Source organism: Carettochelys insculpta, chromosome 5 (assembly GCF_033958435.1).
Source record: "Carettochelys insculpta isolate YL-2023 chromosome 5, ASM3395843v1, whole genome shotgun sequence".
Taxonomy (NCBI): Eukaryota; Metazoa; Chordata; order Testudines; family Carettochelyidae; genus Carettochelys; species Carettochelys insculpta.
The window spans coordinates 79,953,838-79,981,626 of NC_134141.1; the positions used below are offsets into that span (position 1 = coordinate 79,953,838).

The 27,789-nt window shown below is 45.5% G+C and overlaps 1 protein-coding gene across 1 annotated transcript in view; it reads left to right on the forward strand.

Annotated features, from left to right (window-relative positions):
* EDIL3 (EGF like repeats and discoidin domains 3) overlaps positions 1-27,789 on the forward strand; it is a 404,956-nt gene that overhangs the window by 264,247 nt on the left and 112,920 nt on the right. The gene's annotated exons all lie outside the window — the stretch shown is intronic.

Here is a 27,789-nt window from a genome sequence, read left to right on the forward strand (position 1 = left end):
TCTTTTCAGTAGCCATAACTTACCTGCTGGTCTGAATGTTCACAACAAAGTTCCTCAGATGTGGACTGGAACCATTTAATGCCCTTTCTCAGACCATTGCTGATTTATTTGATGGTACCCCTTGCACAGTAGTTATTTTGAAATAACTATCCTAGCGCCTACACAGTCTTATTGCTATTTCAAAATGTATTTTGAAAGTGGCTTATTTTGAAATTTGTTAACTTCATTCTATTAGAAATAGTGCCTATTTTGAAATAATCCATAATACGTCCAGTGGCTCTATTTTGAAATGAGCTTTATGTGTGTAGACCCTGTATTTTGAAACAGCTATGTCTACACTTGCATTCCTCTTTCAAATGAGGGAAATCGAAAATGCAAACAAGGCACTGATTTACATATCTCATGCTTCATTTGCAGGAAGAAGGATTCTTTTGAAGATGGTGGTTTTTTCCCTCATTTGCATTCCTCTTTCGAAAGAGGAATGCAAGTGTAGATCTAGCTTTTGTGTGTAGCTGTGTTATTTTGAAATAAGCTAGTTCAGAATAGCTCTTCCTGAAACAAAATAGGAAGACGGGCTCTTTCGAAGATGGGGTTTATTTTTGAAAGAGCCCCATCTACACTACTTTTTTTCTTTAAAAAAAAAACTCTTCCAAAAATAGATTATGCAAATGAAGCATGAGATATGCAAATCAGTCCCTTTTTTGCATTTTCAATTTCACTCATTTGAATTCCTCTTTCAGTTGACATAGCCTAAGCTTCCAAGCCTCCTCTTGATGTCTGCCAGAAGCAAACATTTGAAATACAAGTACATAGCCAATACTCATAATTTCACATACAAAAATGATACATGCATATGAGCAGTAAAAACAAAATTAGTGAATCATAAGCTTTCAATAGACACCTCACTTGGCCCACTTTTCACAAGATTTGGTGCAAATGTAAAATAGTGGTTGCAACAATGAGTTTTCGTGGAGTGGAGCCCAATTCATCAGATGGATGAAGTGGAAACGTTGGTTTGGCAGGGGTATATACATGCATAAAGATTCTAGTGTTACATTACTATGCAGAGGATCCTTGCTAATGAAGCCAATTCAGTGAGGGTGGACGTGATCCACTCTCAACACTTACAAGAAGGTGAGGGTACCAAAAGGAGGAAAATTACTTTTGGTAGTGTGCTACCCATGCCCAGTTACTATTCAGACCCATTCTGATGGTGTCAGTTTTGCACATGAATTCTAGTTCTGCAGTTTCACGCTGCAGTCTGGGTGTGGTATGTGAGTTGGGGTTTTTTGTCTGTTTTAAGTATGGCAACTTTCAGGTTTCTTACTGAGTGTCCAGGGAGGTTGAAATGCTCTCCTACTGTTTTTTTTTTTTTAATGTTACCGTGCTTGGTGTCTGATTTGTGTCCCTATATTCGTTTGCACAGAGACAGTCTGGTCTGTCCAGTGTACATGGCAGAGGAACATTGCTGGCATATGATGACACATATCTGGGTGTGAAAATACCTTAAGTTTCTCACGGTTTCTCAACAGTTTCTCTGTTGTATCACACCCCCTTGGGGAAGGGTATCAGAGCAGGGAGCTGGCAGTGTGGGGGGGCTCAGAGCCCGGGGGGGCTTGGGGGGGTGCAGGAGTCAGACCAGGGAGCTGGGAGTGTTTAGGGGTGAGTTGGGGAAGGCAAGGGCACAATTTCAGAGGACGTGGCTGTAGCCACATGTTCCAAGACACTGGTACCCATCTCCTCTTCCCCTGATGATCAGGGAGCAAATGGAAAGTGTGGAGCTTGCATGAAGTACTCCTCTGCCCCCCTCCTTGGTGGTCAGAAGTGAGAGGCATCCATACAGCCTGCAGGAAGCCCCAGGAGCCCGGCTGGATTAGGTCTTGCCACCTTTTGCAGTAGAGCACCCCAGCCAGCTGGCTCCTTGCCAGAGTTGTGCACCTCTGCATAGATCACATTAGGCAAATGAGCTCCTGGTGGTATGGCTGATGTGGTTAGGTCCTATGATGTTGTCATTAGGGTATGTATGTGAACAGACTTGGCAACAGAGTTTGTTTCAGGAATTGGTTCCTGGGTTAGCATTTCTCTTGTGTGGTATGTTAGTATTTGTTTCAGGGTAGGGAGAGCTGTCTGTGAGCAAGGTCTGGCCTTCCTCCCAAGGTATATGAGAATAAGGTGTCATCACCTAGGACTGGTTGCACATCCTTGATGATGTGCTGGATAGGTTTTAGCTAAGGGCTGTAAGCGACAAGTGGCTTTGTTACTTTCTTTATTGGGCCTGTTCTGTAGGAGGTGACTTCTGGGTCTCCGCTTGGCTCTGTCAGTCTGTTTCCTTATTTCACCAGGTGGACATTGTGGTTTTAAGAATGCTTGAGAGAGGGCCTGTAGGTGTCTGTGTCTGTCTGAGGGACTGGAGCATATGTAGCTGTAGTGTAGGGCTTGTCTGTAGGCATCAGATTGTGTGATGTGTTCTGGATGAAAGCAGGAGGGGCGTAGGTAAGTACAGCAGTCAGTAGGTTCCCAGTGTCAGATGGTGTTTATAATTTTTCAGGCTAAGAACACAAAAAATCCTTGTTATTGCCAAATAACTGACCCTTTAAAAAGTATCCCTCCAATATTGTATATTATTACTTTGGTTCCCCAACCAGCTATGGTACAGGTAAGGCAGAATTCTGTTCTATATGGGCTTGGGGGAAGTGGTTTTCCACTCCCTTTCACAGCAATTTTTGCAAAGGATAGGATTTAAAATAAAAAAAAAAACCTCAAAACTGTAGAGCAGTGTTGATTTACAAGTTAAACAAAATCCTTAAATGGGGCTGTTTTAACTGCAATCTGAACATCAGCTAGCTAGGTATGGAATGTACATGGCCCTCATTGCCGTAGTTCCTCTGTGCCTCACATTCATTAATGTATTTATCCTCAGAACATCTGTATGGTTGGGAAGCACTATTATCTTGTATCGCTGATGGGGAATGGGAAGTACAGCGAGACTAAGTGACTTGTCCAAGATTACATAGGAAGTCTCTAGTAGAGCAATTTATCCTAAGTCCTAGGGGAGTACCTTAACATCTAGGCAATTGGCACGCAAATTCTGAAATGCGTGTCAGGTTAGGTACACAAAACAAATCTCACTATCAGAGATGTAGACACGTTAGTCTATTGCTTCGAGAACAGCAAGAAGTCTTGTGGCACCTTATAGACTAACAGATATTTTGGAGCATAAGCTTTCATGGGCAAAGACCCGCTTCATCAGATGCATGAGTGGGGGGGTGCTTTCAGAGGGGTATTTAAAGAGTGGGGTCCCAGTAAAAGGGAGGGCCAGAGCTGACAAGGTCTATTCGGCAAGGTGGAAATGGCCCAATATCAATAGTACTTATCAAAAGAGGTAAAAAACAAGTCAGATCAGACAGGGGGATGTGAGCCTTTGTCAGAGTCTAATGGGGAGATAATCACACCCAGAACAGAGAAGCTGCCTTTGTAAGCTGTGAGCCACTCCCAGTCTGTTTAATCCATGGTTAATGGAGACAAATTTGCAAATAAATTGCAGCTCAGAGATTTCTCTCTCCATCTGATTTTTGAAATTTTTTTGTTTCAGAACTGTGACCCTTAAATCTGTCACTGAGGCTGCGTCTACACGTGCACGCTACTTCGAAGTAGCGGCAGTAACTTCGAAATAGCGCCCGTCACGTCTACACGTGTTGGGCGCTATTTCGAAGTTGAAATCGACGTTAGGCGGCGAGAAGTCGAAGTCGCTAACCCCATGAGGGGATGGGAATAGCGCCCTACTTCGACGTTCAACATCGAAGTAGGGACGTGTAGACGATCCGCGTCCCGCAACATCGAAATAGCGGGGTCCTCCATGGCGGCCATCAGCTGGGGGGTTGAGAGATACTCTCTCTCCAGCCCTTGCGGGGCTCTGTGGTCACCGTGGGCAGCAGCCCTTAGCCCAGGGCTTCTGGCTGCTGCTGCTGCAGCTGGGGGTCCGTGCTGCATATACAGGGTCTGCAACTAGTTGTTGGCTCTGTGTATCTTGCACTGTTTAATGAAAGTGTGTCTGGGAGGGGCCCTTTAAGGGAGCGACTTGCTGTTGAGTCCGCCCCGTGACCCTGTCTGCAGCTGTGCCTGGCTCCCTTATTTCGATGTGTGCTACTTTGGCGTGTAGACGTTCCCTCGCTGTGCCTATTTCGATGTTGGGCTGAGCAACGTCGAAGTTGAACATCGACGTTGCCAGCCCTGGAGGACGTGTAGACGTTATTCATCGAAATAGCCTATTTCGATGTCGCAACATCGAAATAAGCTATTTCGAAGTTGGGTGCACGTGTAGACGTAGCCTGAGTGTCCAGGGAGACTGAGGTGTTCTCCCACAGGCTTCTGTACATTACCATTCCTGATGTCTGATTTATGTCCATTAACACTATCCCATTTCAGCTAATCTCCCAGACTCCTTACTGTGACCCTCTTTCTCTCGTTGATCTACAGATAGTCATTGTCAGAAATACTCTTAGGCTACAGCTACACTGTAGCTGTAACTTGACATTGCATAAGATATTTCAAGTTACCTTATTTTGAACTCTCTGCCATCCAAGTGCTCAGAGCTGCTATTTCAAGTACTGCATTTAGCCCTGGAGTTGCTATTTTGGGATACATTTGTATCCCAAAATAGCAAGAATAGTGTAGCCATAGCCTACAAGTATACCCAGTATGGTATCTAGCATTTGCAGTTTTATCCCGTCTCTCATCTCATCCTTTCCATGGTTGCATGGTATCCTCTTAAAACCTAAATTACCTCTTACAGGCCTTTGCTTCTTCTTTAGACTTACACAGCCTCTTTACTGAGCACATCTGATCTTGTTGTCTGGGTTTGCATTGAATTAGCAGTGTCTTGTAGCAGTTTGAGAAAATATAAGGAAAAACTTGGTACCTTGATGTTGTAGACTTGAATATTTAAGGTTTGCTTTTTTCCCCTTTAGAGGTTTTATTGCTTCTTATGAAATTTGCCTGACCAGGATCTCAAATATTTTATCACACCAAATGCCTACATGCTGAGTCCTCTCTACTTCCCCTAAGAGTAGTTGGGGTTTTGCCACTGCCATTTATCTGATGAGACTAAGATGTCCTCATTTGGTCTACATAATTTTCAGCTATTCCTTTCAGCTGAGTTTAAGTTACTTTATTAGTTACTTAGCTCTCTTCAGAAAGTTTTGACACTGAATCTTATTGTGCTCTGTTCTTTTCCTTTGGGAACAATGGTAAATTTTGTTCTCATAATCTTACGCAGAAAATGTCAATTCTTCCTTGATTATTTACAATCAGCCCTGCTGTCCACACGATTTCTCTAGGTAGTGTGAACCATAGAGACTAAACTTTTAATTAATCCTAGAAGTTCATTCTTCCAGGACAGGATTATGGTGCATTCATAGGTCAATAGAGAACAGTCTGATGAGGCCCATTTTGTATCTGATTCATGGAAAGAGGACACCTCAAAATCCAGGTGCATCATCCAATCACAACTTTTATTTTGCTTTAAATGATTTAGCATTTATAAAACAAAGAAAAACAGTTATCTGTGGGTATCAGGAACCCTGCTAACTACTAAGAACCTCCCATGTAAATTGTACAAATATTTTTAAAAACAGAAGAATGTCTGAATCTCATTTTTACACTTTCTCCTCAGCTAAAAACCTTGTAGGCCAAGTAATAGCCAACACTGCATTTTACAACCTTGTTATAAACGTGATGATAGGCTTTTATAAGGGAAACACTGACAGTCTTTTAGCAATAATGGTATTATTGAGAAGCAGACCACAGTGTCCAATTTCTTTATATCTGATTAATTCTGATAGACATTACTTCCATTCATGAAGAGTGGTGACCAGTACAACAACAAAATAATGTACTGCTATTTGCTGATATGCTACATCAGCATACAAGACATTTAATGAGTTTGAACATATCAGCAAATAGATAGCTTTTCAGACAGTAACGTGTTGAATTACTATCTTCAGTTGCATGGAGCAGAGTTACTCATTTTATTTTCCCGTCAACAGCTGGAGATGGGAGGCTTGACCCAACAATATTTGAAAAGTTTGCTTGTCTGAAAGCATATGTATCCTCATTAGTTGGTATTGATGCAAATTGTTAGAGATATTGCCTTCCACATGTAATATTTTATTTGGACTTATGAAACAAACATATCATTTTCTACTTTATTAACAGGCAGTGTGGTGGCTAACAATACATTGAACTGAAAAATTAAAAATAGTTGTTAGATTTGGGGAGTTTTCTTTATATTGTAAAGCAAATTTGAAGGAAAATTTCCTTTTGTTTCAGATAGTCCGATTTCAAGATAGTCTGGACTGCAAACCTAAGACTTAGAGCATGCGTACACTCTGTTAGCTTGAGTTCCCCAACTTGAGCTATCATAGTTCAATGGAGAACAGCTATGCTGTGAAACAAACGCTCCAGCTAAGTAGATTGTGTTAAACTGAATTAGTAACTGAGGAGTTGTGCTAACTTGAGCTTCCAACCTGTAGCTGCATCCTTGTTGAATTCCTAGGAGTATGGTGACACTGTAGCACTAAACACTACAGTCATGAGAGGGGTTCTGATATTGCTGTAGTTAATCCACCATACTAGGCTGAAGGAAGAATTCTTCTGTCAACTTCAACCTGTCTACACCAGGAGATAGATCAGCATAGCTGTATCTCTAGGCTATGAGTTTTTCACATTTCTTTGAGATACAGCTATGCTGATATGAGTTCCCAATATAGACCAGACCTAGCCTGAATGTCAAGAGCACTTTAATTTCATCCCATACCTTCTGATGCACAGCTAGCTTAAGTTAAAAGTACAACTTCGCTCAAGCTAGAGATTTTTGTATGTGGACCGGACTGACCTTAGGGGCACCACTCAAGTTATTCTGCAGGCTAACACTATAGTGGAAACAATGATTTTATGTCCATGTTACAGTTTTGCAATGTGGTGGGGGGTCATCCTTTATAATTACCTCTGAGTGAGATTCCTGCCTCCCTACCCTCTCCTCTTAGGGTAACTCTACACTATAGAGTTATTCCAAAATACCTGGTTTAGAGTTGTTATTCCAAAATAGGGTGTCCACACACAACAGAGCCCATTTCAGAAATACCATGTCTACACAGCAGCATTATTTTGAAATAAACTATTCCATAATAGCTTATGTCTAAATAGTCCTTATTCTCTGCCTACACAGCCCCTATTTTTGAAATATCTGTTTCAGAATAGACACTATTCCTCAGAATGAGGTTTACCAACTTCAGAATAAGCCCTCTGATATTTCAAAATTATTTCCAAATAGCAGTTGTGTTGTGTAAACACTCACAAAATTATTTTGGAATAGTAGCATCTGTTCTGAAGGAACTTAGCTGTGTAGAGAGCACCCACAAGGGGCCTAGACTCAGTCAGGGATGGATTTCCTATTAGGCACAATAGGGAAATGCCTAGGAAGAGCTGGTGTTCTGGCACGTAAAAGGTTCATTATTTATGGAAAACTCCAAGGTCAGCTGTGGAGGGTGAATCTGAAGATGATGTGCCTGGGGCACCTAAAGCTGTAAATCTGGCTGTGGACTCAATTTAAGGTTGGGAGTGGGGGCAAAAAGATAGGGGATTGTGAAAAGGGAAAGCAAGAGATCTTTACCAAAAATATATCAAAACCACATCACATACATGATCATGAATGTGGAAAATAATGTTGTAAATGAGAAGGAGCAAGACAGAAAATTAGAGACCAGTAAATGCATTTGATGTGTATGGTTACTGTGTTCATAGTAAGATTCCTATGCTATACATAACAGTGGAACACTATGCCTATCAAAACTGCAGTGCAGCTGTTTTTCTTAAATCCACTGGCTAGGGGCCAAAACTGAACCTATTAATCAAGAGAGGTGGATAGGGTATGTGGCACTGCCTTTCTCCAGCAGGATGCCACAAGTACATCCAAATATATTTGCTTTTGTGCAAATGTTACCTGAGAAAATGAAATGTAGTTGGCAAGGTCAGTTCAGTCACGGAGGATGTGGCCCATTATCAGCAGTTAATGTGGAGTGTGAACATCAAGAGAGAAGAAACCAGGTCAATTCAGTCAGGGAGGATGTGGCCCATCTTTAGTAGCTAACATTGGGCCACATCCTCCCTGACTGAATTGACCCGATTTCTCCTTTCGATGTTCATAACCACATGAATGGCTGATAATGGGCCACATCATCCATGACTGAACTGACCTTGTCAACTCTGACGCTCATCTTGACTGGGACTCCCTCCTTTTCATAAGCCCATATATTTAAACTGTCCTCTGGAACCCCCGACTCATGCATCTGATGAAGCGGGTCTTTGCCCACAAAAGCTTATATTCCAAAATATCTGTTAGCTAACTTATAATAATCCATTGTTATGGCCTCCAATATCTGTCATAAACTAAAGTCTTGATCCTGCAATGTGCGGAATGTGGGTGGACACCTATGCCTGGGCAGAGCCCCATTGACAGCAGAGGATACAGGAACTGCCTGAACACAGAAGTTGTAGAAATATAACTTAAATTGTGAATACCATGGGATATAGCAAGAGACAACTTTAGAAGCAAAGATTTGGTAAAACTCTCATCTTGTGTGTGACTGCCTAAATCGCTGTTTCTGCTCACAGTGAACAGCTACTGTTCCTCTGGCTGAACCTCTCTATCCTTCCTCTTTTTCATCACCTAAAATGTATTTTCATTTAAGAAATAAATTATATTATTAAAACATTGTTAATGAAACATAGAGGTTAAAATGTAATTGTAATAGCATCAAGAAATTCTGTGTTTAAGTTCTCGGAATCATTTGTACTAATTTTGTCATCTGCATTATGATAAAGCTGCATTACTGTCATCTTACACTGCATAATCATTGCACCATTGCCAGTGCAATATATTGTTTAGCTTCCAGATTGTTACAGAACAAGTACAGAGGATTCTGCTATAGTTGATATTAGGGTGACATTCCCACAGACACAGTCTGGGTGTCTGAATAGCTATGTTCCCTCAGTGCACCAACTGGGGTACCTTTTACACTGCTTCACTGTCAGAACAATAACTCCTGGTTTGTTCACACACTAGAATGCTTCTAGCCAGCCACACCTGCATTGCGTTGCAGAATAGCATCGGCAAACTCCCCAACCCCAGATTTCTCCCTAGGAATTTAAGTCTTGTACTGTCCATCCCTTTCCTTTTGCAAAATACAAGTTCATAGAAAATCTGTAATTTAATTAATAGAAAACAATATGCACAAGCCCTGTTATTGCAAATGAAATTTGCAAAATACTTCATTTCCAACACACACCAATTTGCCTAAAATAAAAAAAGAAAGATAGGTTTGACGTGATTACAAGTAATGAGGTATGAAAGTCATTGTTGGTTAGCAAGAAATAAAAGGTAAAATGCAAACTTAGCAAGCTTACTGAATTCAGTGCAAACAAACAAACAGCCCCTTCCTCTGACCATATACTTATAAGTAATCTGGTTGGAAACCTAAAGCCAAGACTATTCCTCCATTAGCATGAGGCTTACTTTGTCTTGCCAACTTTGTTGATGCAGTGAGTAGATGTGAGGAGCAAGAGATAATCTGGGGGCCTCTACCTCATTTTTATATCTTTTCCTCCTCTTTGAGAATCCTTTCCAGCTGGGTTTCTGACAAATAGCCACTTCACTTAGGCAGAATGTAAATTTATTGCTCACACCTTTCTTTCTGCCGCCCACCACCCCCCGCCACCCAAAAAGGCTGGGTAATTAGGTGATAGCCCAATTGATTTTGTTGACACCTGTCTGAGGCATCAGTTTGCCTCTCTTTCTGAAAAATTGCCTTGTGCCTACTTTTCTAAACTTAGCGCATGTCTCAACAATGTCATACTGTAGAATCTTTGCTTACAATGTTGCTATACATGTGTTTCCAGGACAACAATGATTAGCAAATCATGAGTTTACAAATGATACCTCACAAGGAATACTTTGTACAACACTTAGGCTACGTCTACACATGAACACTACATCGAAATAGCTTATTTCGATGTAGCGACATTGAAATAAGCTATTTCGATGAATAACATCTACACGTCCTCCAGGGCTGGTGCCGTCGACGTTCAACGTCGAAGTTGGGCAGCACCACATCGAAGTAGACACTGCAGGGGAACGTCTACATGCCAAAGTAGCACACATCGAAATAAGGGTGCCAGGAACAGCTGCAGACAGGGTCACAGGACGGACTAGCACTTCCGGGGCAACAGCTAGCCGCTCCCTTAAAGGGCCTCTCCCAGACACACGCAGCCTGCACAGCACGCGGTCTGCAGAGCCATAGGCACGCACACCTCGGGCGATGCAGTCATGGACCCCCAGCAGTAGCACCAGCAGCAGCCAGAGGTCCACCCAGCCACCCTTATAGGAGCAGTGCTCGCCCTGCTCGATACCATGCAGGAGGCAGCTGATCACATCCTAGCCACAGAGGAGGAGCTGCCCGCAGGGGAGGAGGAAGCAACCCCAAACCCTGCAGCCCCCCGCCGCACACGCTGCCAGCTGTGGAGCAACCCCACGAGCACCGACTGGTGGGAGCGGCTGGTGCTCGGAGACTGGGATGACAACCGCTGGCTCCAGAACTTTCGGATGAGCCGGCAGACATTTCTGGAGCTATGCCAGTGGCTCGTCCCCGCAATGACGCACCGGGACACCAACATGCGGCGTGCCCTCAGCGTCGAGAAACGGGTCAGCATCGCTGTCTGGAAGCTGGCCACTCCAGACAGCTACCGATCCGTGGGCCAGCAGTTTGGCGTCAGCAAGGCCACCGTTGGGGCTGTCCTCATGGAGGTAAGAGGACCCACGGGGGGAGGGGGAGGAAGCCCTGGCAGGGGAGGGGAGGGGAGCCCTGGCAGGGCAGGGCAGGGGAGGGGAGGGGAGGGGAGGGAACCCTGGCAGGCGAGGGCCACACACACCCTGCACACCCCTCATTGGTGGTCTCCCATGTGCTTCCCCTGCAGGTCATCCGCGCCATCAACACCCTTCTCCTCCACAGGCTCGTGCGGCTTGGGGACCCGGATGCCGCCATCGCGGGGTTTGCCACCCTGGGCTTCCCCAGTTGCTTCAGGGCTCTGGATGGGACCCACATCCCCATGCGTGCCCCGGAGCACAGTGGAGGATGCTACTTAAACAGGAAGGGCTACCACTCGGTGGTCCTCCAGACCTTGGTGGACAGCCGGGGACGCTTCCTGGACATTTATGTTGCCTGGTCTGGCAGCACCCACGATGCCCGGGTATTCCGGAATTTGGGCCTGTGCCGCCGGCTGGATGAGGGGACCTACATCCCCCAGCGGGAGATCCCTGTGGGGGACACCACCATGCCCCTCTGCGTCATCGCAGACGTGGCATACCCCCTCCAGCCCTGGCTCATGCACCCTTACGTGGGCCACCTGTCAGCCAGCCAGGAGCGCTTCAACATGTGCCTGAACCACGCACGCCAGGTGGTGGAGCACACATTTGGCCACCTCAAGGGCGCTGGAGGTGACTCCTCACCCACCTTGATGCGGGCCCACCAACATCCTCCAGATTGTGGGCGCGTGCAGCACCCTCCACAACCTCATCGAGAGCAAGGGGGAGGCATTCTTTCAGGGCTGGGCTGTGGAGGCTGGCAGGGCCGATGTGCAGCCACCCGCTGCCCCCAGTCACCAGGTGGACCCCGAAGGGACCCAGGTCCGGGAGGCCCTGCGGGCCCAGTTCGACAAGGCCGTGGGGTGAACGCTGGCAGGCCCCCCACTGCACCCCTCCATCCTCCACAACACTCCCTGCCCCCGACGCCCACACCACAGAGCACCCAAGAGCACACCCCCACACTTTTCTTGTAAATAAAAACAGACATGTTTTCGTCAAACCAGAATATATGTTGAACTCTTATTATTATCATAACTATGTACAGGCAAAATAAATATTATATATATATATATATGTATTATAAATAAGATAAGATGACAGGGAAAAAAAGGGGAAGACAAGGAAGGGGAGAACTATTTACATGGGGGGGCAGGTATCATCATAACATAACAACAGGGGTCTAATACAAACTATTTACAAAAGATGATATCATAAGTGAAGGGGATATATACAAAGGGGGGGGGCACGTCCTGGGCCCCACACCCCCTAATGTCCAGTGCTGGGGGTGGGCGGCCACGACCCGCGCCTCGGCCTCAGCCCTGCCCGGGGCTGGCTGGGGGCCGGGCGGACCGGTAGATATGGCCAGCGGGTGTCAGCTGGCCCCAGGTCCCCCTCGGCGGAACGGCCCTCGGTGGTGGATGGCGGTGCGATGGCAGGTGGAGCAGCGGATGGAGCGGCGGGTGGAGCGGGCAGAGCGGCGGCCGGCGCGGCATGGGGGGCCAGGTAGTCTGCGACACGTTCGAACGTGCGCATAAAGGCCCCCCATACCTCCTGGCGCCAGGCCAGCGCCCACTCCTGTAAGTCGAGGCGCCGCTCCTCCACCCACAGGCGCTGCTCGGAGACCTCCAGCTGCCGACGGAGGATCGCCAGCCGCTGGGGGTCCGTCGCCGTCCGTGGGTGGTGCTGGCTCCACCGTCGTCCCCACCCTGGGGCCGGTCGGTGCTCTGCCGAGGGGCTGGCCTGGACTGATGGCCCCGGTTGGCTCTCCGGGACCACTGACACCTCGCCGGCGCTCTCCGGTCCTTCCGATGGTGCAGCTGTGGAAAACAGCGGGGGAAGAAGAGTGGAGACAGCTGTTAGTGTGGGCCCCGAGCCGTGGCCCTTGTCCCCCCGTCCCCTCTGCTGCTGGTTCCCCATCCCCATGAGATGCTGATGATGATGATGGGTGTCCCACCCCCTCCCACCGGGGGACCCTAGGTTCCGCTCCCCCCATCCCCAGGGATGGGACATGGCACTGTCGTGCTGGGGGGGCAGGGGCTTATGCACTCCTGTGAGGGACATGCCACTGCTGTCCTTGGGGCCATGGTCATCTGGGCATGTGGAGGGCCCTGGTCATGTCTGTTACCCCCGCCCCTCAATCCCGGGGGTGTGCAACGGGGGGTACATACCTGATGGTCCACTCCCACGGTCGGGGGACACCCGGTGGGCAGACGCCCTGCTGGAGCTCTGGGACGGCAGGATTATTTGGAGCCCCCGTTGCTGGAGGAGGACTCCCCCTCCTCCTCCTCCGGCGTCCCAGGGGTGGGCTCCTGGGGGGGCCCCTGGGGTGCAGGGCTTACCTCCGGGGCAGACTCCGCCTCCAGGACCTGCTGGGGCTCGTCAGCCGAGGTATCAAGAGTGGCCAGAGGGGAGGAGGTGTGCCGGGAGCCCAGGATGGCCCTGAGCTCCCTGTAAAAGGGGCAAGTGACGGGGGCGGCCCCAGATCGGCCAGCCGCATCCTGGGCCCAGGCATAACCCTGCCGCAGGTCCTTCACCTTACTCCTGACGTGGTCAGGAGTGCGGGCGGGGTGACCCTGGGCGGCCAGGCCCTCGGCCAGCCGAGCAAACGCATCCGCGTTCCACCTCTTGCTCCCTATTACCTGGAGCACCTCCTCCTCACTCCAGAGCCCCAGCAGGTCCCGAAGCTCGGCCTCCATCCAGGAGGGGCCCCGCTGCTGCTTCCCAGCCTGGCTGCCGGGCTGGGAGCCCTGGCTCCCCTTGGGGGGGGTGTCCTGGGGGGCGCTTGGGGGGCTGGCGGGCGGCCATTGCAGCGGTGGGGGGTTTCTGTGGCTGCAGAGGAGTGTGCAGGCTGGCCGTGTGGCTGAGCTGCCGCCTGCACACTCTCTCAGCTTCCTGCACAGGAAAGCAGGGGGCGGGGACCTTTAAGGGGCCGCTGCACATGGCGACCATCGAGCTCAGGGGCTGGAGAGAGCGTCACTCAACCCTTCAGCTGATGGCCGCCATGGCGGACTCCGCTATTTCAATGTTGCGGGACACACAATGGCTACACATTTCCTACTTCGATGTTCAACATCGAAGTAGGGTGCTATTCCCAGCTCCTGATGGGGATAGCGACTTCGACGTCTCGCCACCTTACGTCAATGTCAACTTCGAAATAGCGGGCGCTATTTCGAAGTTGGCGCGGCTACTTCGAAGTAGCCGGCATGTGTAGATGCGTCTTTATAGTCCCATAAATGTGAACATAAGGGTACAGTCTGTTACAAATACCTTATGAATTTAACAGTCTAAACAATTTAATATAAATGAATTAATTACGTTATTTTGTCTGTAATGGTAAGTGCATATACTGGCACCCAGGTCTGAAAAGTGTGGCAAGTGTTGATGTCCAATTCGGTAGTTAAGAGTACCTAAGCTAAGTGCCAAAAGGTAGGCGTAAATAGAGGTACAGATGCATGGTATTTATTATTGTTGAACAGAATTTGTAATTCTGTTTATATGCCAAGACCTGTATTTGTAAATGTAGACTTTGTATTATTGTATGAGTTATGTAATAATTTAATGAAGACCATTTTGAAATGTGTATGGAGAATAATGGTTGTGAAAATATTTATTTGGAATTTCAACACTAATATGGGTCACTCCCTCCCCCAGTTTGCTTCTGTGGTTTGTTTTTTAAAAGCATGGTGCTCATATCCATGAATCTGCAGATATTTCCACAAATAGAGATATGGGTACACCTACATAGAACATCTTGCAGGATCATAGCATAAATTCTGATATGAGTTTCCAGTTATCAAGAACCTATACATTTTATGCTAGAAGATGGAAACACCTTAGAGGCTTGGAAAACTCTGTCTGGTGGAAACTGGTATTTAAATAACAGCCATTTGAATGCAATTCAGGTTCTCTACTGCAGCTATAGCTCATATTTAGCATTTTACATCAGCACTATATTGTCAAATGCATCCATATTTTTAGTCCTTTCCAAAGAACATGTATTTTATTACAATGCGGAATTCACATTACTGCAGCTGTTACTTTTAAACAGTCTCAGTGAATGTGTCTTGTAACTGGCAATATTGTTTTCATTTTGCTGCTCTTTTAAAAAACTGAACTACGTTATACAAGGAATGTACCTGTGCTGCAAAATGAGATTCAGCACTTGAAAAGCCAGTGTCTACCACTCACCTGACTCAACTCAAGATTCTCACTGTCAGGGTGTCCTGGAGGAATTTTAATTGTACTGATGTGATGTTCCAATTATTTCCCATTGCAGAACTCATAAATTTCCTAAGGTTTATTACAGGTGAACTTTCTGTGCAAAGATGTCCTTTCTTTCCAGTTCTATCTGCAAGAGGAGTTACCTGACTATATATTTAAATATAAATATTGTAGTACATTAAGGCGGAGTTTCACTGAACACAGCATGTACATCTCTTTGTATTTTTTCACCAGCTGATTTTAGATTGACTATTAATATCTTCTTAAAAGTACTAACCAGGTACTATCATTTTCATTCTGTTCTAGTGGCTGATTCAGGTCATTGGTTCAGAACTTCAGAATTTTCAACTGGTCAGTTACATCTTTCTGCATGACCTACCCAGGGACTTACGCTCCCCAGCAAAAAGGCATTTCAATAAATCCAGGTTAAAGTGTCTGTGAAGCCAACGTTTTCACACAGGATTCTTAGCTGTGTCACAGTGTAGCCAGTTCAGGGGTCCCGGAAGGGTTCCTCCCCTTCTGGGTCAGTGGGCAGCCACCCCACCCCACTGCCATGAATGTCCCCAAACAACACCCAAGTCACTAGTTCGAGGGGGGGGCCGGGGTTGCCACCTCACTTCGGGTGGATGAGAGGCAATAGTCCAAGCCCCCTGCCTTACCTCAGGCAGGTGCTGGGGAGAATTAGCTCTTCTTAGGGACTAGCCCAAGGTCCAAGCAACAAGCCCACACTCTTTAGGGAGCCCTTGGCCCTACCTTAGGGTGAGGTGGCACAAGAAAGCCCAAGCCTTGGAGCCAGGTGGGGCTGGAAACAACAGTCTTTAGGTGGCCCCCAGCCCTAGCTTAGGGCAGGGCAACAAACAACACACAAGAGCCCTAGGCCTGGAGCAAGGCAGGGCTGGCCCCGGCCCTGGTGAAGGGCAGGGCAACAACCAACAGTCTCACAGTGGCCCAGGCCCTAGCTCAGGGTGGGGCAGCAAATGAACACCACTCTGCCCATGCTGAAAAAGACTGCCACCCAGCAAGTGGGGGGCAGGGGGGATGTGGGCCCATCTACTCCACCATGTTCCAGGGGCCCTAGTCACAGCAGTATAGCCTGCTGCATGGGTCAGCAGGGAATCCAGACCACAACACGCTGCCCAAGGACCTTTAACGGTCCACCCTGTGCCACTCCCGGTCTTCCCACCTGGTGCACACCCAAAGGCCACTGACATCTCAGGCTTGTGGGGTATCAGGTACAGCTGGGGTCCGGGTGGCCCAATCCAGGCCTGCACAGCCTCTCAGTTCCACATCCTCAGGCTGTCTTGGGGTGCAGGCAGAAGCCAGTTCTCCTGCCACCTCACGCTAGCTCATGGCGCAGGCTGCGGCGGGTACTCCAGTTGGTCCTCTGGGTCTCGCTAGCCTTCTCCAGGGAGCAGGTCCCATTGGGGTCCCCAGGGCATCAGGACTGGTAGGGGCCCAGGTGGCCCAATCCAGGCCTCAGCCAGTCCTCCACCTCCCAGCCTGGGAGCCCAGAGCCATCATCTGGCTCCCCAGGAGTCTGGCCCCTGGCAGAGTCCTCAGCCTGCCAGGCAGGGATCACAGAACCATTCTCGGGAGGGTCTGTCTATACTGAGTCCACAGCCTGGGCTTTTATAGGCCTGGCCCCACCTCCTGACTTCCGGTCTGGTGACTGGGAGGGGCCAGACTCCAGGCAAAATTGCTGCCAGAAGGGGTCCTCCCCTTCTGGTTAGTGGGTTGGCCATCCCACCCCACTATGCACAGGCTTCCAAAGATTACCCTAATCTCAGGTCTGATTAAGTTTATGGCAATATGGAAACTATTGTTAATATTTTTCTACCATAACTAGAATTATGATGATCATTTGGGGGTATTTTAAATAAAAGCCTTATACCAAGTAAAACTTAATAAAGGAAGGGAGATGTGCAAGAGATTGTATTTTCTTATATGTACCTTACTGTGCAAATCTAATGTACCTGGGGGAGCTTTAATGATTGATATTAACAAAGCTCTATAAGCACCATCTATTGTTGATTGCTTTTGTCTTCACGGCATCGGAATATTAGAACTGCTATTGTTCTAATGCATACTGGGGACAAATGACAAGGAAACTATGGGCCGGATTTTTAAAATTAGTTAGGCACCTGAAGATATCAATGTGTGCTTAAGGGAATTGGCAGAAGCGCTTCCTAAATCTCAACAAAGATAGATTTATCTTTAGATGACTACATGCTTCAGAATAATCTGTCCCTGGGTTCTGTGATGGTTCCATGTAAAGTAGTCTTCAGTCGTAGATCTCTTTTCCTCTCACCCATTGCGGTTCAGTTGCTGCAGAAGTTACTATAGGGATGAAGCCGTTTCACTAGCATGCTGCAGACACAAGGAAAGGAAGAGTCTCTCAGTCCATACCACTACAGAACTCCCCACACAAAACCTGTTTACTCTTGCATTGCAGAGGGGATAAGATTTTAGATGTCAGTGCCTGGTTGCTTTAGAAATCCACATGTCAATGTGTACATTGACATCGATGGAACCTGCAATCAGCTGCTGAAATGATTGTTCCTAGCCATCTAATCAGATCCTTTAAAATAAATAGTCTGAAGAATGGTGTCCTATGTAAAACAAATTGTGGTAGTGAGGGCGGGGGGGGGGGGGTGGAAAGGTTGTAGTAAATTGCACAGAGGAAAGTTTATGCATGAGTCAACATTAATTACTGCAATATTAAAGGTCCTCTGTAATCCCATTGTCAGACTCTGTGGTCAGAGTAATTACCAGTTTGTGCTAAGAACAGCCGGAGGAATCTCTCTTCACAAAATGAAGTGCTTAGAGGAAGAGAAGGCAGCACATGTCAAAAGTAGAATTATATTTGCATACCTTCCATTTTAAATGTGTTTTGATTATGTTTTCTGGAGCTATATCAACCACATAAAAGACAGCTATGTATTCACGCTGAATAATCAGCCATACTTCATTGTAAGTAACAAGAAATCTTATTTTCTTATTTGCAAGGGCATAATCTACATGTTTCAGGCAACATTTAAGCCATTTGCTTACTTCTAGTTGGAAATAAATGATAGAAGTCATTATTAAACCCATTCAAGTAAACATGTTTGGCCAGCAAACAAAAACTTACCTCTTGGTCTTTTTGCTTCTTCCTCTTCTCTTTTCAATCCTTTCTCAAAAGATTTGCCCTTCGACATACTAAAATCTAGCAGATATCTGTGAGTTTGCCTGTCTGAGTCTGTCTGATCAAAGAGCTCCTCCTAAATGGTAAGACCACCCAATTTGGTATGGCGCCTCCTCTTATCATAACTTAAGGCAAGGTAGGGATTTGGTTGTGCCTGGAAAATTGGATGTACCTGAAATGGGTCTGCTTCTCATAAAACCATGTGGAGAAGTGACAGTATCACCAGGCAGGTGAAAGGGGCTGGCTTAGGGGTGTGTCCCTCCCCCATGTAGGTCTGCCCCATCCTAAGAATCCCACCCCCAAGCAATATTTGGGGCAGGGGGAAGGCTGAAGCTTCCCCCTTCCCCTTTTCATTGTTAGCTTTTCCAGTTCATCAGAGAGTGAGGGAAAAGTGCACAGTTTGCTACATTTCTCTCTCCGGCTGGGATGTGCAGGGGCAGATGAACCTGGACCTGCCCTAGCCAGGGGACATCCACCCCTTCTCCAGCTGTGCGCACTTGAACTGCAACAGCCCTGAACAGGTGCTTCTCACCTGGCCCCATGCTACTGTGGTGAGAGATGGCTAGTATACTTCTCTGTCCCCTGGAGCAGCCTTCATAGTGAACTCCTGAACCCCAGCCCCAACCCAGAGCAATGATTTAAATGAAGCAGCTACATTTTTATTTTATTTTCCAAAAAACAAACATTAATTGTACTAAGGACCAGAGCAATGTTGGGTCAATCTTCTTGTTATAAATAAATAACATTTTTCTATATTAATATTCATCGGAAGATATCATTAAGCAAGTTTTGGCACAAAAGGGATAGTACTTATTTGTTGGCTTTAAGTGGTCAATAATGATGGAATTTACTTTTGTGGGCAGGATGATTTGAGCGGTGGTGTGATATGGGAGAACACTGATTCTTATGCCCTACCTTCTAGAGGTGAAACCTGGAAATGTGACCATTTGCTTTCTGACTCATATTGGTGAGTGTAATGGGGTCGACTAAGTCCTGAGGCCTCCTGCTGGGCAGCAGAGAGAAGCTCTGATTTGCCGAGAGCAGCTATTCTGGAAACAGCCAATCAGGTCCATCAAGCTTATATAAAAACAGCTGCCAAGCCAAAGCAAGGTTAGGTACTTGCTGAAGCTGTAGAAGCATAGATGGAGTGGCTGACTGGCAGACCTTGTCCCGGGTGGTGCAGTCAGAAGCTGGAGAGTACAAGAAGATGCTCCAAGTTGGTTACTGGTACTCTATTTGGACAAAGCCCTGAGGGAAGGGTGAAGACAGTTCAGGGCCCAGGGAATTAGAGCAGTAGGCAACTTACATTGATGGACACAGCAGACAGCTGCTAAACATCAGGTCCTTGGGCCAGGACACAGAGTAGTGGATGGGTCTGGTCTGGTTCCCCCAACCAGTCCCCCATTAATCACTGTGCAGGACAGGCCTGGCTTCTGAGGCGTCTCAGAGGAGGAACTGAACTGTAGCAGCCCAGCTTCAGAGTTGTGTCGAGAAAGTCCCTTAGAAGGCAACCACATTGCCTCAAAGGAAGGAGCCATGGGGCACTGATCTAATCCAGAATGGGGACAAACAGAGAGATATTACCGAGGGCACCAAGAGAGGCCCCTGTTGGACTTGTACCCTGAAAGGGGTTTGCTGTTTTTTGTTTTGTTTTGTTTTTTTAAAGACTGCATGTGACTCGGCTGGAGCTCTGAGTCACTAAAGAGCCACCCACCACAAACAGAGTGCAGACACATGCATTCAGCCAGAGGGTATATTATTGAAGTGATACCTTGTGCTCTTGTTATATCTGTTTTCATATATGCAACCCCCTTCATGCTAGTGTCCATTCTAAACTGATGTTCATTATTAGGAAAACTGAAAGATAAATTGATGCTCAGTTCTCTAAGTTCCTGAGGGTGGCTATTACATTGATTCATAAACTTTCTTAATTCCATTCATGGCTGTGAGATTTGTTAGCATTCCTTTTAAATCTGTGATTTCTGTACATAGCGTTTATGGGGGGGGCCTTATTTTTTCATATGTATAACAGAAGCAACAGTGTATACCCGTTGCCTGAATGTGAATAAAGCATTGTTGGAGTTGGAATTTTGTCACTTAGTTTTTTTTATTCCATTAACAGCTCCAGATGAGAAAAATCTTGCTGACCGTATTCTACATCATGAACGTGCTATGCAACTTTCACATGCTTTATTTTTTGTCAGGCTTTTCTGTCAGACTCTGCTATGGAAGCATTAATTTGTGAAAGTGCATGCCTATTTAATGACAAGCATTGACCAATCTCACTTGCAGTGAAGCAATTATCTTCTTCTGAACCTCCAGTTTCTCATCTTGTCATGAACTATGGATTGCAATAGGGAAAGGCCAGAGGAGAGAGTACATCATGTACCTGCTGTGGAAAGAGTGTACCAAGCTTTATTTAAAATGAGAAGACTCTTCAAAAGCTCAAATTTTTTCACTTCCAGTATTCACTCAGCTGCATACTATAGCATCTGTCCATGAAAAAACAGTCATTTACATCTTAATTTTCATGGAAAAAGGAATATTTAAAATATCTAAACTGTGCCTCAAAGTGTAAACTATGCATCTGTTGTTCGATTGCATACTCCCATGATGGGAAACCGTTCATGTAGCTTGATATATGATGTGCTGCCATTGGGATTCTTCAGCAGTAAGTTTGTTTGTTTACCACAAAGAAAAAAATAAAATGTAGCTTTTGTATTTGTGTAAACAGACCACCAACAGCAATTCCAGAGCCTAGGGCAGAAAAGTAAATAGGCTCCCCACTCGCCCACAAGCCAGGTCCATATGGATACAGTCCACCTGACATTTGAGTGGTGCTGTGCCTGCGCTGGCTGATGCCTAGCAAACTTCCAGCACTACCACATGTACACGTCTGGCATGGCCAGAGCTTTCATATGCCTACTTGGTGGGGTTGCCAAATGTGTAATCTTTCAAGCTCAAAGACCCATGTTCTGTGCCCTGCCCTGCCTCTTTCCGGAGTCCACAGCCCCTCCTCTCCTTTTCCAAGACCGTGCCTCCATTCACTCCATCCTCTGTCCCTCTGTTGCTCACCCTTCCCTCTCCCCATTCACTTTCACCAGGCTGAAACAGGGGCTTAGGCTCTTGGAGGGAGTTTGGGCACTGGTTCCAGGCTCAGGCAGGGGGTTGGAATACAGGAGGGGATGAGGGTGGTGACATTTATCTGCTCCTGAAAGCAAACAGCGCACCCCTCTGGCAGTGGCCCTTAGGTGGAGGGGTGGGTGCAGGATGTCTGTGTGCTGCTTCACGCAGGCGCTACTCCCACAGCACCCATTGGCCACAGTTTCCAGCCAATGAGAGCTGCAGATTTGGTTGCTGGAGGCAGCAGCGGCACATGGAGTCACACCACAGTCCCTCAAGAACATGGCATCTGTTTCTGTGAGTGATGTGGCAGAAGCCTACTTTAGCCCAACTGTGCTGTGAGCAGTAACAGCTGGGGCAGGGGGGAGGCTTTTAAATTGCCTGGACCCCTGAGCTATCCTGTTCCCACCTGCAAGCCCCCATCAGCAGGCCTTTGTGTAAATGAGAATATTTCTGCAAAATTCCACATTTGAACAAGAACATAAAAAGATTCCAGACATTTAGCTAAAGCACAAGGATTTTCCCAATTAATAAAATAGCTCTTTTTTTAATGTTAGCTGTAACATCTAGGAGAGCTGTCAGAAAAAAATGTCAATTGCATAATGCAAACTAGAACTTGTACAGCACATGCACAAAACAATGTCTTCAAGCATAATTTTACAATAATTCATAATTGAGTTGATTTGCATGACCAAGTCAACAAAATAGAATGTTGTGCCTTCACCTACTATAACATCAAAAAAACGTAAGCTGTTTTTGTTCCAGTACTAGATAGACCGGGCATTCCATTATGCTAATAGAATTCATGTACCTCTGCTATCTTTACCCTGATGCAGAATACATCTGTGTCGGGCACCCAAAAATTTGGGGCACCACTGGATCTTAATGTCCATACACCCGCATCTTTCTATCCCTGTTCTCTGGATGCTGCAGCCTTGTGAGTCTCACTTCAGAGAGGAGCTAATTAACTTAATAGTGAAAAAGCCTGCAAGATGTATTATCAAAACATTAAGCCTGTGAAAGAGCCAGTCAAGTGATACTGAAGCCATTTAACAGGCATTTGGAACCCCCAGGGTTTTACTGAATTTACTGTATAAGTCTACAGGACCTTAATTTAAAAATTCCTTTAAAATATGTTGTTAGTGTGTTGCTGAAGATTATAAAATTGTGTGTCTAAAAAATTGTCCTCCCTCCTCTGAGGACATATTGGACATAAGGCCACCGGTCTTACAATATTGCCTAGAGTCCCATACCTCCTCAGGATAGCCCTGTACTGCTGACATTGGGGGCATTTATCTATGCAATCTCTTCTTTCTTGAATTGTTTTAAAAGGTGGAATTACCTTGGATGACAACCCTCCCAATGTGGTCTTACAACTGCATATGCAAATATTTCTGTCCTACATGTTTTGCAATCTTTGTCAAGAACTGTATTTTGAGTCTCTTTCCTGTGTTTCATTTTGGTATGTTATGGAATGCATGCTGAAGTTTTTAAAAAATTCCAATGTTGTATATTAGGATTTTTCATTTGAAAAATTGTGTATGCTGTGTCTTAGGACAGGTCTACCCTGTCATTTACACTGGCAAAACTCTTCTCACTCAAGGGTGTGACCCTCTTCCCTCCCCCTCCCCAAATGACATAAGTTTTGCCAGCATAATCTCTCAAGTGCACAGCATGTTAACATACTTTCCTGTTAACATATATCCTGCTGCTTGTTGAGCTGGTTTCATTACATCAACAGAAGAACTCTCTCCCATTGGCATAATACAGCTATGTAGGCAATGTAATGGCCGCACGTTTGAAGTCAAGTGAATGGGAGCACTCTTATGTCAATGCTCAGTAGACCTGGGCAAAACATTTTCAGCAAGTAGTAAATTTGCTGAAATATACACAGGTGTGGGGGTCAGAGAAACTCTTTGAGAATTCTGAACTAATTTAATATTTTCTGAAAAAAAAATCACAAATGTCAAAACATTTTTAAATCATTTTGACATTTCATCTTGAGTTGGCATATAATTTTAGAAAAATTGTTCTGAATTAACCAGAATAAAAGCTCTTTATTTAGGCAAGAAAAAACAAAAAATTTAAAAAATTCTCTGTCAGAAACAAACCTAATTTTTAATTTGACCGCTGACTTAAAAAAATCAAGTATTCATTTAGTTCTAATGGTCAGTGCTTTTGAATATTTCACTTGTGAATGCTACAGGAGTGATGTGATAGGGAGCATGAAAGGTAATGAGCCAATCCCAAATGTCATGGGGAGGCAGTCATGTAGCTGGTGTCCTTCCCCTCCCATTGTGTTTTTCACCACTGTTGGTGTGGTTATACTTCTGGTTCCTAATCCAGAAGGTAACCTCTTTATTGTTCCTGTTATTCCTCTAGCTAGATCACTGTTTGATGCAAAGTTACAGCTGAGAAGTAAAACATGAAGAGCTAGGACATTCTGGCTGTGTCTACACTAGCCAAAAACTTCAAAATGGCCATGCAAATGGCCATTTCAGAGTTTACTAATGTGGCGCTGAAATACATATATCCCCTTATTTGCATCTGTTGTTACGAATAAGGGGATTAAGGGGATTTCAAAGTTGCCGGGGTCCTTTTGAAAAGGAGCCCTGTCTGGACGAGCCGTGCGGTGGAGAGCCACGTCAATTTCGAAGTGCCACGACTGCCGGCATTCTAATGAGGCGCTACATATGTATTTCAGCGCTTCATTAGTAAACTTCAAAATGGCCATTTGCATGGTCATTTCAAAGTTTTGGGCTAGTGTAGATACAGCCTCTTAGTTGAGTGTTTCTCCATACCCACCTTAAATATCCATTTGCAGAGCAGAGACCGCAAATAAGACATGATCATACCTTTACTTGTGTCTCATTCCAATGCAAAGTGCTGCTTTTTTGGTTTGGTTTGTTATTAGGGTCAGCCTGATTTAGTTAGCACCTTGGACAAGATCCTCAAGTGATGTAAATTGATTCTCATTGGCTGAGTGGGGCAGCATCCTTTCCTACCAGTTGAAGTTCAGTCTATTGTCTTATCATTCCAAGCTTTTCTCCTCCGTTCCAGAAAATTAGAAAGGATGCAAATCTGGGGGATTGAATTTGACCTGTTTACCCATAATTCACATGTGCAAGGGGAAAAGTTAACATTAGTGTACAATTTTAAACACATGAAATTAGTATAAAGGAATAGCATGTTGTCAGGCAATGATTTATCAGCGTGAAGGCTGCCAAAAATTCAATGCTGTACCTGAAGCTTCTAGTTCAAGTTAACTTCCATAGGCTTACTTATGCACATTTCTCCTCAAGCGCCCTGATCCATATTTAGACGCAAAACTCTCCAGTCTGCAATGACATTTAATAATACCTCCATGTTTACATTTCCAGCCACCCGACTATTCACTTGCTCTCATGGATGACTAATTTCATTATATGGGAACCATTTAAATGGAATTGTTTTTTATATTTGAACTATGAATTAATCTTTGTATTTGAACTTTGAATTGATAAAGAAGTTGTACTTCATGCAAAATCCAGAAACTTTAACTTTTGAAGCCACATTTTTTTTTCAAATTTCTCCTCTGGCTTGAAAATATGACAATTTTCAGGCTCAATGGACTCATTATAACAAATCAGAAATGGGTCTTTCAACCTCCAAGTAGTTTTTTTTTACAATGTGAAATGGCACATCTTTATCAGTTCTACTTCTCGGGTCCTTTCTGTGTCACATATGCCTTTACCCATGACAAAGGCTTTACTATTTTTGACTCCTGTTACCACTGTGGCACCAATACAGCTGTGGGAGAGTGAACTGAATTTCATTCTGATTCATGCAGCATCCACAGAATTATTAACTAAGTTTGAAATGCAAAAGCTGCATTGTCAGTGCCATGTGACCCAGAAAAACAGAATGAGGCTTCAGCTTCCAGACTGATTTTCAAGTGATTTCAGTGGGGACAGAATTTCAGAGACCATCTTTTGTAGCTATACAGTGAGCCTCTTTTGTCCTCTGGAAAGCAATGAACATGGATTCCCACAAGGTATTTTTAGACTCCTTTTAACCTTCATCCCAGAGTCAACTTCGAGCTACAGTTTGTTTTATATTTGTCTCCTTTGTCAGTGACACAAAGTAATGCATGAGAACAGGCAGCCATTGTCTACCAGTGCTGTCTCCCTGTCATGGCTTTGGGGAAAGGGAGGAAATTTGCAAGAGTTATTTTTTTTTTGCTTACTGTCTGTTCAAATTATTTATATGTTTATTGTTCTGTGTAGTAAAACTTTGTAGCAAATATGGTTTGGAATTCATTTTCAGTTAATGATAAAAATAGAAATGCCTACATTTAGATTTGTAAATATGACTTGAAATGTCTCCCTTCTCCCTGATCAACAATATTGATAGGACCCCAGGATACTGGAGGACAGAGAGGAGGACTGCAAAAACACACTCGTAGAAGGATAGGTCTGGCCCCTCCTGTTCAAGTCCTCTGTGTTCCCATTGGCTGAGACTGGATTGCATAAGAGTAACTGGTGTTCATATCCTTCAACCAGGCCGTGTCTGCACTAGCCAAAAACTTCGAAATGGCCATGCAAATGGCCATTTCGAAGTTTACTAATGAAGCGCTGAAATACATATTGAGCACCTCATTAGCATGCGGGCAGCCGTGGCACTTTGAAATTGGCGCAGCTTGTCCAGACAGGGCTCCTTTTCCAAAGGACCCCGCCTACTTCGAAGTCCCCTTATTCCCATCTGCTCACAGGAATAAGGGGACTTCGAAGTAGGCGGGGTCCTTTCGAAAAGGAGACCCATCTGGACGAGCCGCACAGCGGCAAGCCGCGTCAATTTCGAAGTGCCATGGCCGCCCGCATACTAATGAAGCACTGAATATGTATTTCAGTGCTTCATTAGTAAACTTCGAAATGGCCATTGGCATGGCCATTTCGAAGTTTTTGGCTAGTGTAGACACAGCACCAGAGATGGAAAAAGTACCCCAAAAGTTACTTGAGTAAAAGTGCAGCTGCTAGGTGGGGGAATGTTCTTAAATACAAATCACAGTGTCCCTCTGGAAAACTTCTTCAGTAAAAGTGCACACAAACACAGGTCACATCTTTATTGTACTCAAGTACCCAGAAATGAAAACAGCTGCTCTTTTACTCAAGTAACTTCTGGGGGTACAGTATCCACCTCTGCTTTCTACTCCATCTTTGTAGGCCTCTCCTGAGATTTTTCAAAAGCCCCTTGTCCTTGATAGCTTGGACTTGCAAGAATTAGGGTTGAGAGGGATGTGGAATTGACTGAGCAAGTATTAATTCCAGAGATGCTTACGGCGTGAATTTGGTGGTGAGCGGTTGACTCAACCTTCATCGACAGGGGCTAGACAAGTAAGAACTGTGGAGTGGCCTGACTAATTTTGTGTATATGTGGCTAAGGGATCATAAATGAAGACACTTGCAACACAGGGCTTTAGCTTTTTAAGAGTAATGAAGCCCCTTTGTCCAATGCAGAGGCTGAGATTTGACTTGTTGACTGTAAGAGATTGGTCAGGTAAGAAAGAGGTACCGGGAAGTAGAGGGAGCAGTGTGAAAGGAAATTAATTGCCAGTGCACTCAGGGATCAGTGTGGATACAAATTAAAAGGGAAAGGGATCAACTCCCATAGGTAAATGAGACCCAAGATTTGGTGATGGCTCTTTTGCCGGTAGGCGAGTGGAATACCTTAACTCTTTGCAAAGTGAGATTCCTCCTTGTGAACCTCTGTCTCTCTAGGAAGAGGCTGAGGATTTCCTCAGTGTTATTGACAGCAGTGCTGACAGCCACTGCGGGCGCTGGGACAAAATGGGAGAGGGCCTGGCTCTATGCCTCCAGAAAGTCCAAGGGCAGTCACCCTTATTGCCACCAGAACTGTGCTGCTGGGTCCCCGACCAGCTGCACAGAGCAGCAGAGCGCTGCTACTGCCAAAGGAACAGTGGTGGTTCTTGTAGCTCTGAGCATCCTTGAAAGGCCAGGCCCTGGGGCAACTACCCCATTTGTCCCCCCACTCCCTGTCCATGGGCCTGGTTAGTGGTGTGTGGTGGAACATTATAACTTACTGTTAGACCTAGTTAAATGGCTGGCATGTGTGAGCAGGAAATAAAAACACAGAACAGGAAAAACATCATTAACTTGAAATTATTCACAGGTTGCTTTTTTTCCAGCAAATTATTGTTAGCAGATAATTTGCGAAGTCTGAATAATAATTTTTCTCTGTGTTGGTTATCCAAGTAAAACATGTGGCATGGGTTCTGTTCCCTGATTGAATGACTTGCATAACCAATCGTGCAAATATCTCAGTTATCTCAAGTGTCTTAGAAAGATAA